Source organism: Colobus angolensis, unplaced genomic scaffold (assembly GCF_000951035.1).
Source record: "Colobus angolensis palliatus isolate OR3802 unplaced genomic scaffold, Cang.pa_1.0 Scaffold300, whole genome shotgun sequence".
Lineage (NCBI taxonomy): Eukaryota > Metazoa > Chordata > Mammalia > Primates > Cercopithecidae > Colobus > Colobus angolensis.
In genome coordinates this window covers 820,723-830,414 of record NW_012116267.1, presented here as the reverse complement: position 1 = coordinate 830,414, position 9,692 = coordinate 820,723, and the positions used below count along the sequence as shown (strand labels likewise).

General features: G+C 42.2%; 1 pseudogene; it reads right to left on the bottom strand.

The window, feature by feature from the left end:
- Positions 1 to 8,386: 8,386 nt before the first annotated feature.
- On the bottom strand, positions 8,387 to 8,752 carry LOC105517492 (annotated as a pseudogene).
- Between the last annotated feature and the right edge of the window lie 940 nt (positions 8,753 to 9,692).

Here is a 9,692-nt window from a genome sequence, read left to right as displayed (position 1 = left end):
AGACTCCACCTCTTGAAGGAAGAGCTGCAAAGTCACATTACAAGGAACATGGATACAGGGGAAAGTGAAGAGTTGTGGCAGTTTTTGCAGTCTATTAATCTACTGGATTCTGTATGAATTAACATTTATGGGAGCTTCCAAAGAACAGCAGCCCCTAAGAGGGTGAGACAAGTAAGAGCCTGATCAAATTTCTGGACCAGTCTTTTCAAGGCAAGAGTCAGATATTTCTAAACAGATTTGATGACCCTCCTTAGAAATGCAGCAGGACAATGTGGCCCCAGTCAAGCCCTGACCTCTCTCTGTATTCAATCCTACCCTCTGAAGTGACCTCTGTATGTCCCCGTCCTCTTTTATAGTCAACTTAGAATTGGCTCTATCACTTCTGCCTTCAGAACAGAGCAAATTTGTAAACGTACTGAAAAAGATGGACAATATGTTCAAGAAAATAGGAACAAATTTCTAAAATCTGCCTGTCACCCTCCTGCATGATTTTTAATGACATTCTTTGCTTCAAAGGAAAATAAAAATAAGGAAGTAATCTGACATATCAACTGCACTTAAATGCTAGTAAGTCTTCACACACAAAGAAAGAAACAATAAGAAAAGAGAAAACCCTAAAAATATGGAGGTCAGGAGCCAAATGCAGCATATGTTTTTGAGAATCTAATCTTTCTAGCGAATCTCCCAGACAGCTGTCAGAGTGAGCTCGGTGGTGGGGGGGATGAGGTGATAAGACGTGGTACTGTGTAAAGCTCCACCCTAGGCTTCATTATTGGAATGTAGCCATCGCCCTTCTCCTTTGCAAATTGGCATTTCATGAAACAAAGCACAATTTCTTAAATCCCAAATCCTATTTTTACTTCTATTTGCCAAGTTATTTTCTCTGCTCTTACTTTTTCTGATTTTCCTTTGTCTACTCTGTTTTGTTTTTTTTTTCTCTTTTTCCTTCCCCATTAAGGAACAAGGATTTTCAAGCTTTGCTTCCTTATCAAGCTATGAGTCCAAAGAATCAGACCTTTCGGTTTCCCTTTTCCATTTTAAGATATGAGGAGTCAAGTAGATTTGTAAGGTAGCAGAGGTGCCATGTTACCCAATCATGGCTCCAAGAACAGGAATCTGGAAAAAAAAAAAGGAAGTAATAAGGCTTCTCCCTGTTCCAATCCCTTTAAAATGAAGATTTAAGAAAAGGTGCTAGGGAGTCAGACAGGAGGAACTAAAAGAGCTTTTTGATTTCAAACTCTGAGCTCAGAGCTTCAAGAGAATTTAGAGACCTTCTAGCTGCAAACCAATCTGATCTCTCTAAATTTAATCACATCCCTTCCTGGGCTCAAGAAAACATTGTCCACAAGAGCACCTACCCTGAGGACAAGTCTTGTATAGGGATCAATAAGATACTCTAAATCGAACTTGCCCTAATGAGCTTTATCTATTTTAAAAAAGACCAAACAATGGGAGGCAGCATAGCATGGTGGTTAAGAGCACAGACCCAAGACATCATGGGTTTCAATCCTGGCTCTACCAGTGTTATGGGTTGAATGTGTTCTGAACCTCCAAAACCCACATGTTTAAGTCCTAATCCCTAGGACCTCAGAATATGACATTATTTGGAGATAGGGTCTATTACAGAGAGTAATCAAATAAAAATAAGGTGATTAGGGTGGGCCTTAATGCAATATAACTGATGTTCTTATATTAAAAAAAAGGAATTTGGACACATAAACAACAAGCACACAGGGAGACTGCCCTGTGAAGATAAAGACAAAGACTGGGGTGATGTGTCTAAAAGCCAAGGAATGTGAAAGATTGCAGCAACTCCCAGAAGTTGGGGGAGAGTCAGGAACAGATCCTCCCTCATAGCCTCAGAAAGAACCACCCCTGCTGACCCCTTGATCTTGGACTTCTGGCCTCCAGAGCTGTCAGAGAATCAATTTCTGTTGTTTAAAGCACCTAGTCTGTGCTACTTTGTCTGGGCAGCCCTGGCGAGGTCACACAGCCTGTCACCATCTATCTGTGTGACTCTGGCATGGCTTCTCCTTGCCCTGTCTGTAACATGTAGATGACAATAAATGTCTAAGTCAGAGGGTCGTTAGGAACACTAATTAAATAAATTAACATGTGCAAATGTTTCAAATAGAAGTTGACACAAAGAAAGAGGTATATGAATGTATCAGTCCATTCTCACACTACCATAAGGATGTAACAGAGACTGGGTAATTTAGAAAGGAAAGAGGTTTATTTGACTCACAGTTCCACAGGGCTGGGGAGGCCTCAGGAAACTTACAATCATGGTGGAAACGGAAGCAAGCATGTCCTTTTTTAAATGGCAGTAGCAAAGAGAAGTGCAGAGCAAAAAGGGGAAAAGCCCCTTATAAAACCATCAGATCTCACGAGAACTCACTCACTATTACAAGAACAGCAGCATGGGGATAACCACCCCCATGAGTCAATTACCTCCCACCAGGTCCCTCCCATGCATAACATGTGGGGATTATGGGAACTACAATTCAAGATGAGATGTGGGTAGGGACACAGACAAACCATATCAATGAATCTTTGTTAAATAAAAAAAAATTAAAACCAACATCTGCATGAGTCATTATAGGTATTATTAATTAATGAATTTGCTTGACTCTTCAGTCAGTGTGGTATTAGAGGGAAAATAAGAAATCCTTTGGAAAGCCAAAACGTCACTGCTTATTCCAAGCATTGTCTACAAATTGTTATAAACAGAGCCATGTTGTTTTCTTTGTTTTTGTTTAAATCGTTTGGATCTGGCAGTGCCAGATTTAGGTTTCTAATAAATTATTAATCTATGAGTTAATAATTCATGTTAATTGGTGGTATAAGCCACTTTCTCTGGCAAATGTGAGCAAAGGCCACAACTTTTTAACAGCAAGGGTGAAACCTTTTCTGAGTTTTTTTTCCCTCCCCCATGGTTTATCATGGAAATATTAAGATACGAAAGAAAAATTTTAACCAGAGCTGGGAAAGCAAGATAATTCCAAGGATAAAAGTGTAGACTGTCATCCATACTTCCTGGCCAAGCACTGCCTCCATAGCCTGCTGAAGGAAAAGGAGGTCTCCAGGAAATTCAGGGGGACTCCAGCCCCACGCAAGCCCACCCAAGAAGGATACAGCGATGCAGGTTTGTAAACCTTTGACAGGACAACTTATAATCATTAAACATGTTGACTCGTTGATCAAAAAACTTTTTTTCAGAAAATAAAAGAAGGCATTTGAGAGATTAGCTCACCAATGGGATTTTTCACAAAGAATGATAATTTTCCTAAATTACAAGGCACAGGCTTAAGAATAGAGAACATCCATTCATACTGGGTGACAGCCACAGAATGCTAAGCAAACCCCTTCCACCATTGACTTCTTTGATTTTAATTAACGTATATATGCTCTGCCTTTTTGTTTCCAGAAAGAATTTCAGGTAATTCCTGATTGCAGGCCACAGAAGCCAAGAAATAAGACTTCTTACCCGAACTAGTGTGCCTTCACTTTTCAACTCATGGATTTGCCCCCAGATCTGGGAAGCAGCCACAAGTGGCCTAGATGTTCTCAGTGTTTTATACCTTTTTTGGCCTTAATGCTTATTTGCAAGGTTCATGTCAAGTTACAGGCTGATGTGATGAAATGACTTTTTCCCATTTGGAAAATAAGATTATTCTTAGTAGTTTGTTTCAGTCTTGATTAAAAGATAGATGTAAAATATGCAAAGAATGATGTCTAAAGACTTAAAGATAAAATTTACATGGAAGCCACTAGTTTAAAGAGATTCAGTTAGCTCCTCCGGCTCTTGTTTTTCTAAAGAAAATTTGAATAGCATATGCTTTTCATTGTGCTCCTTTTCAGCCATTTACATATTGGGAAAATGTATATTTGGCAACCGGTCCTATTTTTAGGAGTCCTTGAAACTTGCCCTTTGAAAATGTTTTCATTTTTGGCACATATGTGTGTCTTAAGCAGAATGAAAACACAAAGCTAAAAAAGAAAAATATGTACAAAAAGGAATGATTTTTCCAGCCCCATGTAGCACAATAAGAAAACAATCATTCAGTTGTGACTTTAAAAAATGGATTCTTGCCTGGATTTTCCAATGATTTCCTTCTAAATGAGCGTTTCTCTGCAGAACTGAACTAATGTAAAGAGACAGTTTGTTCCAGTGCCAGAACTGAACCAGCAAAAAAAAAAAAAGGATGGAGGCTCTATTTTCATAGGAGGAACTTAACAAAATAATACCCACTCTGTTTCTCTGCAGCCTCTTGTGTCAATTCAGAAGAAAGTGCCATATGCCCATTGCGTGACTTGAAGCGTGTTTTCCCAGCCTGACTCTTGGCCACCACTCGTTCTGTTATTTGCAGTCAGTAACAAAGATTCATCCTTGTGTCCATCATGCAGCAAGGAGAATCTTTGTCACTTAGTGTAATTAATAGCTGGACCTCACAAGGGAAGGTGGGAGAAGGAAGCCGTTCATGCATAGACCTGGATAAATTCGGAACAGGCTTTGCAAATCCTTGCTGCCTTTTGACCAATTAAGATGCCAGAGCCCCAGCAGAAGAGGAAATATGGTAAGCAAAGTGTTTTCTCTGGAGCTGTGTGTGTTATAACCCCAAGCTCTGTAACTGTAGTTCAGGAGAGCTCTCTAACTTTCCCTATCAAGCCAGATGACCATCAAGGACTCCCCTCTACGTGTATGTCCTATTTCCGTGTATTTCATCCTTCCCACTTTTCTTCCACAACACTGTCTTCACCAACCTATAGATAGATACCACTACAGAATAAAAATCAAAAAGAGAGGCCTAATGCTTGATGAGTGCCTCCCCTAGACTATGTGGTTAAATCACTCAACAAGCTTCCAGAGAATGTGTAATAGGCCCTGTTTTCAAAATGAGAGGACTGAAAAGAGGTTTGGAGAGGCCAGTGCTGAGGTTAGGCTCAGGGAACACAGATGGAAATAGCTGAATCAGGACCACATCAAGGGCACTGTAATGCCGGGATTCTTAGCTCACTTTTCCCTGTATTGTGACCTTTTCTTTCACTTTATTTTTTTTTTTAATAGAGCTGGGGTCTTGTTATGTATCCCAGACTGGTCTTGAACTCCTGACCTCAAGCAGTCCTCCCGTCTTGGCCTTCCAAAGTGCTGGGGTTGCAGGCATGAGCCACTGCACCCAGCCTCCTTAACTTTCTGAACTCCTACTTATTTATTTTTGTGACCCTACTTCTTTTTTCTTCCTCCTCCTGTACAAAAATGGCTGGATGGATTCCACTTGTCCCTGGACCTTTAAACTCCTGTCTTCCATACCTGAACAAATCCAATTTATCTCTCAAAGTTTCAGAGAGCCCCTAAATACTAATAGTTCCTTACTATCGTCTCACTTGCAATCTGTGCATCTCAGAGTTCCCTTCCCAGAGGCCATTTTTTGCCTTTAATTAGCAAATGCATAAGATTCTAGGATCCATGAGATTTTTTTCCTTCTATTTCTGCCCAAGGAGAAAGCAAACATGTACTGCTGCCTTTGCCATCCCAGGCCCATAATCTCTGTGGTCTTTCTTCACCTTTAAAAACCTCACCTCATGTACCTTTTCTTAGGCTCATCCCTCAAATATTCAGGTTACTTCCCCCAGGTTTCCTCTCACCTCTCTCCTTGTGAGTACACTGGCTAGGAGTGTCCAGCCTCGTTCATGACGGGGTCGGGTCTCCTTTCCCTGCCCTGTTGCTTTCCACAGTGGAACCAGCATCCTCCCTGACTCCCTGCCACTCCTCAGGAACCATGACTCCCTGTCGCCCTCCTCTGGACAGGACTGTGCTCCATCCATCCTCCTCCCTGCTCAGACCTCCATCCATAGCAGTGTTTCTAAACCTCCAGCTCCCTCTCCCTCATCCCATCTGTGTTAGTCCATTTTCACACTGCTGATAAAGACATACCTGAAACTGGGCAATTTACAAAAGAAAGAGGTTTAATTGGACTCACAGTCCCATGTGGCTGGGGAAGCCTCACAATCATGATGGTAGGCAAAGAGGAGCAAGACACATCTTACACGAATGGCAGCAGGCAAAGAGAGAGCTTGTGCAGAGAAACTCCCGTTTTTAAAACCATCAGATCTTGTAAGACTCACTCACTGTCATGAGAACAGCACAGGAAAGATCGGCCCCCATAATACAATCACCTCCCACTGGGTTCCTCCCACAATGTGTGGGAATTGTGGGAATTATAATTCAAGACGAGATTTGGGTGGGGACACAGCCCAACCACAGCACCATCTTCTCAAGGATCCTTTTCCACACATCTCACAGGGTCTGCTCCTGTCCTAACCAGCTGAATAGTCATCGTAGGCCTCCAAAGTATTGCCAGTCAACGTTCATAGCTCTCTTTATCCAATTTGGGAAGTCATCACTGCCCCTGAAACCCAACTGCTTCATGATAGGCTGCAGCAATGACAATGTTGGAGGCCCAGCCCCTCCACGAGTTTGTTCTGATTTGGGGTGTGCACATTTGTGCTCTACCTAAGCTCCTGAGGATAGTGGCTCCTATTAGTCTTAGTGACACTATGTATCTAACAAATTATAATGCTATAAGTGGGCATTAAATTCTAATTCTTTTTTTGAGACTGAGTCTTGCTCTGCTGCCAGCCTAGATAATGCAGTGGTGCGATCTTGGCTCACTGCAATCTCCACCTCCTGGGTTCAAGCAATTCTCATGCCTCGGGCTCCCGAGTAGCTGGGATTACAGGCATGCACCACCACGCCTGGCTAATTTTTGTATTTTTAGTAGAGACGAGGTTTCACCATGTTGGCCAGGATGGTCTCAATCTCCTGACCTCGTGATCTGCGTACCTCAGCCTCCCAAAGTGCTGGGATTACAGGCAAGAGCCACCGCTCCTGGCCTAAATTCTAATTCTTTAAATATGTAGAAAGCATAGTCATTCCTTCCAAGTCCATGAAAGTGCCTTGCCTACAACATGTGTTATTTTTCAATCCAAGGTATTCTGCTGAAAGTTCAGACCAGCATGGCAAGCTGCACAAGCACAATTTAAATTCCTACCACACCACACCACTTTTGGCTGATGTGTTCCTAAGTATTTAAGTCACTGAGCATTCCCTTCTTTCCACCCCAACTCCTCTCACATGACACCACCAATTTTGCCTCAAGGGAAACCTAAATGCAGATTCCTGTGACCTTGAATGGACAAGATGGAGAGTTAGTTCCTGCTGTGATCCTATCTTCCATCTGCAGAACCTAGCAGAAACTAAGCTAAAACTTAGAAGCAGTGGGAAATGAAGCAGGGTTACTCTCAAGCCCATCTGTCTGGCCCAGACCTCTCTGCAAGTCCTAGGCTGAATTGCCTTCCAGATGTCTACCAAGATCAAAAATGTCACTACTTCAGACCAGTTTCTTTGCTTCCTCCCCACAGGTGTAACCAGGCAGAGACTTGGGAGTTATCCCGGACTCCTTCCCTTAAATGATCCCTCCCACACGATGCAAGTCCTGTCCACCTCTTGTTGAACAGATCACCTAAAGTCACCCGAGCCTGTCCTCTGCTCTCTGTCCCCATCACATCCTCTTCAGTGTAGAATTAGGAATGGGACTGCAGTTCCTTCACTGTCTTTTACCTGCACCCTAGGAATATTTACCCTTTACCAACTCCCTGTTGCTTACACCATCAACTTGTGGAGACCTCTCGGCCTGAGAGATGGATGTGGGGGTGACTGGAACCTTAGTTATCACTCAGCCTCTTTGTCACTCACTCTCTGCCTCAGCATTCACAGCTTAACAAAGACTGACGCAGCCTTCTGGTAGACCCATAAATGGAAGCTATCAGGACCATGGCAGAAGCTGATTCATATTCCATGGGTGTATACAAGGTTTTCCAAGGCCCAGCCTCCACTGCGTTTTAATTTGTAGCAATATTGGACTGCCTGTAGGTCCCCAAACTCACTAGCCTTTGCATGTGTGATCCCAGGACAAAGCTGCTTCCCACATCCCCTCAGCTCCATACAACTGCTCCTTGTTACTCATAGAGGAAAATCTATTTACAGATTTTGCTTGCTCAGATGCAACAGCCCCTAGGATGGCCTTCTGACTTCAACTACCTCCTCCTTATCCCTGTCTTAGTCTGCTCCAGCTGCCATAGCAAATACCACAGACTCAATCACTTAAACATCAGACATTTATCTTCTCACAGTTCTGGAGGTCAGAAGTCTAAGAGCAGGTTCCTGGTAATGGCTCTCTTTCTGGGTTGTAAATGGCAAGTCCTCACCATGTGCTCAGATAACCTTCCCTCAGGGCCTGCCCACACAGACAGAGGGAGATCTCTGGTGTATCTTTTTCTTCTTTTTTTTTTTTAAACTGGTAACCAATTTATTAAAATAGTTGACTTAAGAATCTGCAATGGTGGCTTCAACCTCAAGCTCTCGCTCAATACTGCTGGAAGTCATCCACTCAACAATCTCAGAAGGGCTGTGCGAGTCAATGGGTGGCTTGTGGATTCTCATCTGGAAACGATCCCATGTCTTAGATGTTTTCTCCTTCACCTCAAGGAGTTTTTCTTGTGGTAATTCTCAAAGTCTTGGTAGGCATTCTAACTGGTCCTTTCACTTTGGGATTCTTTTCCTTTGCTCCACTGATCAAGTCAGCACACATTTCTCTGGAGATTTTTTGTGGCGGTTCATTAGTGTGATTCGAATTCCGCAAATCACCACCTCCAGCTCCATGGGTGTTTTTCTGGGATCTTTAAAAGTCATGGCTGCAGCACAGTTTCTTGACCGACTTGTTCATTGGCGAGAGTGAACAGTGGTGCAACAGGAACAAAAAGCTATTCTTTCTTTTTTCCCATAGGTTATTAGGGAACAGGTGGTAGTAGGTTACATAAGTTCTTCAGTGGTGATTTGCGAGATTTTGATGCACCCATCACCCAAGCAGTATACACTGCACTCAGTTTGTAGTCTATCCCTCACCCCCTTCCCACTCTTTCCCCTTGAGTCCCCAAGGTCCACTGTGTCATTCTTATGCTTCTGCATCCTCATAGCTCAGCTCCCACTTATGAGTGAGAACACATGATGTTTGGTTTTCCACTCCTGAGTTACTTCACTTTTAGTCTGTAATCTCACCCAGGTCACAGCGAATGCCACTAATTCATTCCTTTTTGTGACTGAGTAATATTCTTTCTCTTCTTAGAAGGTCACCAATTCTATCAGAGTAGGACCTCACCCTTATGACCCATTAAACCTTAACCTCCTAAAAGCCCTACATTCAAACACAGGAAATCACAGCTTCAACACAAGAATTCTAAAGAACACAATTTGGTCCATAGCAACCCATACCCCAAATTCCCTCATAGACCAAAACACACTACCTGCATACAGAAGAAAAATGACTGTCCTTGAGTACTCTACAAATTAGTTTGTTTAGCGTTTTATTATAAAAGTTATTATTTGCAATCTTACTATAATTGCACTATGTTCCATTATTATTTTTTATAAGTAGAAATGCAATATGTTTGCATGTATGTGTTTTAATTAGTACCTTATGAAACTAGTAATAGCTGGCTATTTTTACCTAAATATGTCCATTTGGTACAGTTAAATCTAATATATGTACGTGTGTAGTTTATCTTTATACACTGATCAACCAGATAAACTTGTAAGTTAACTTTTATTTGCTATGTGCATTATTCGTTCCACA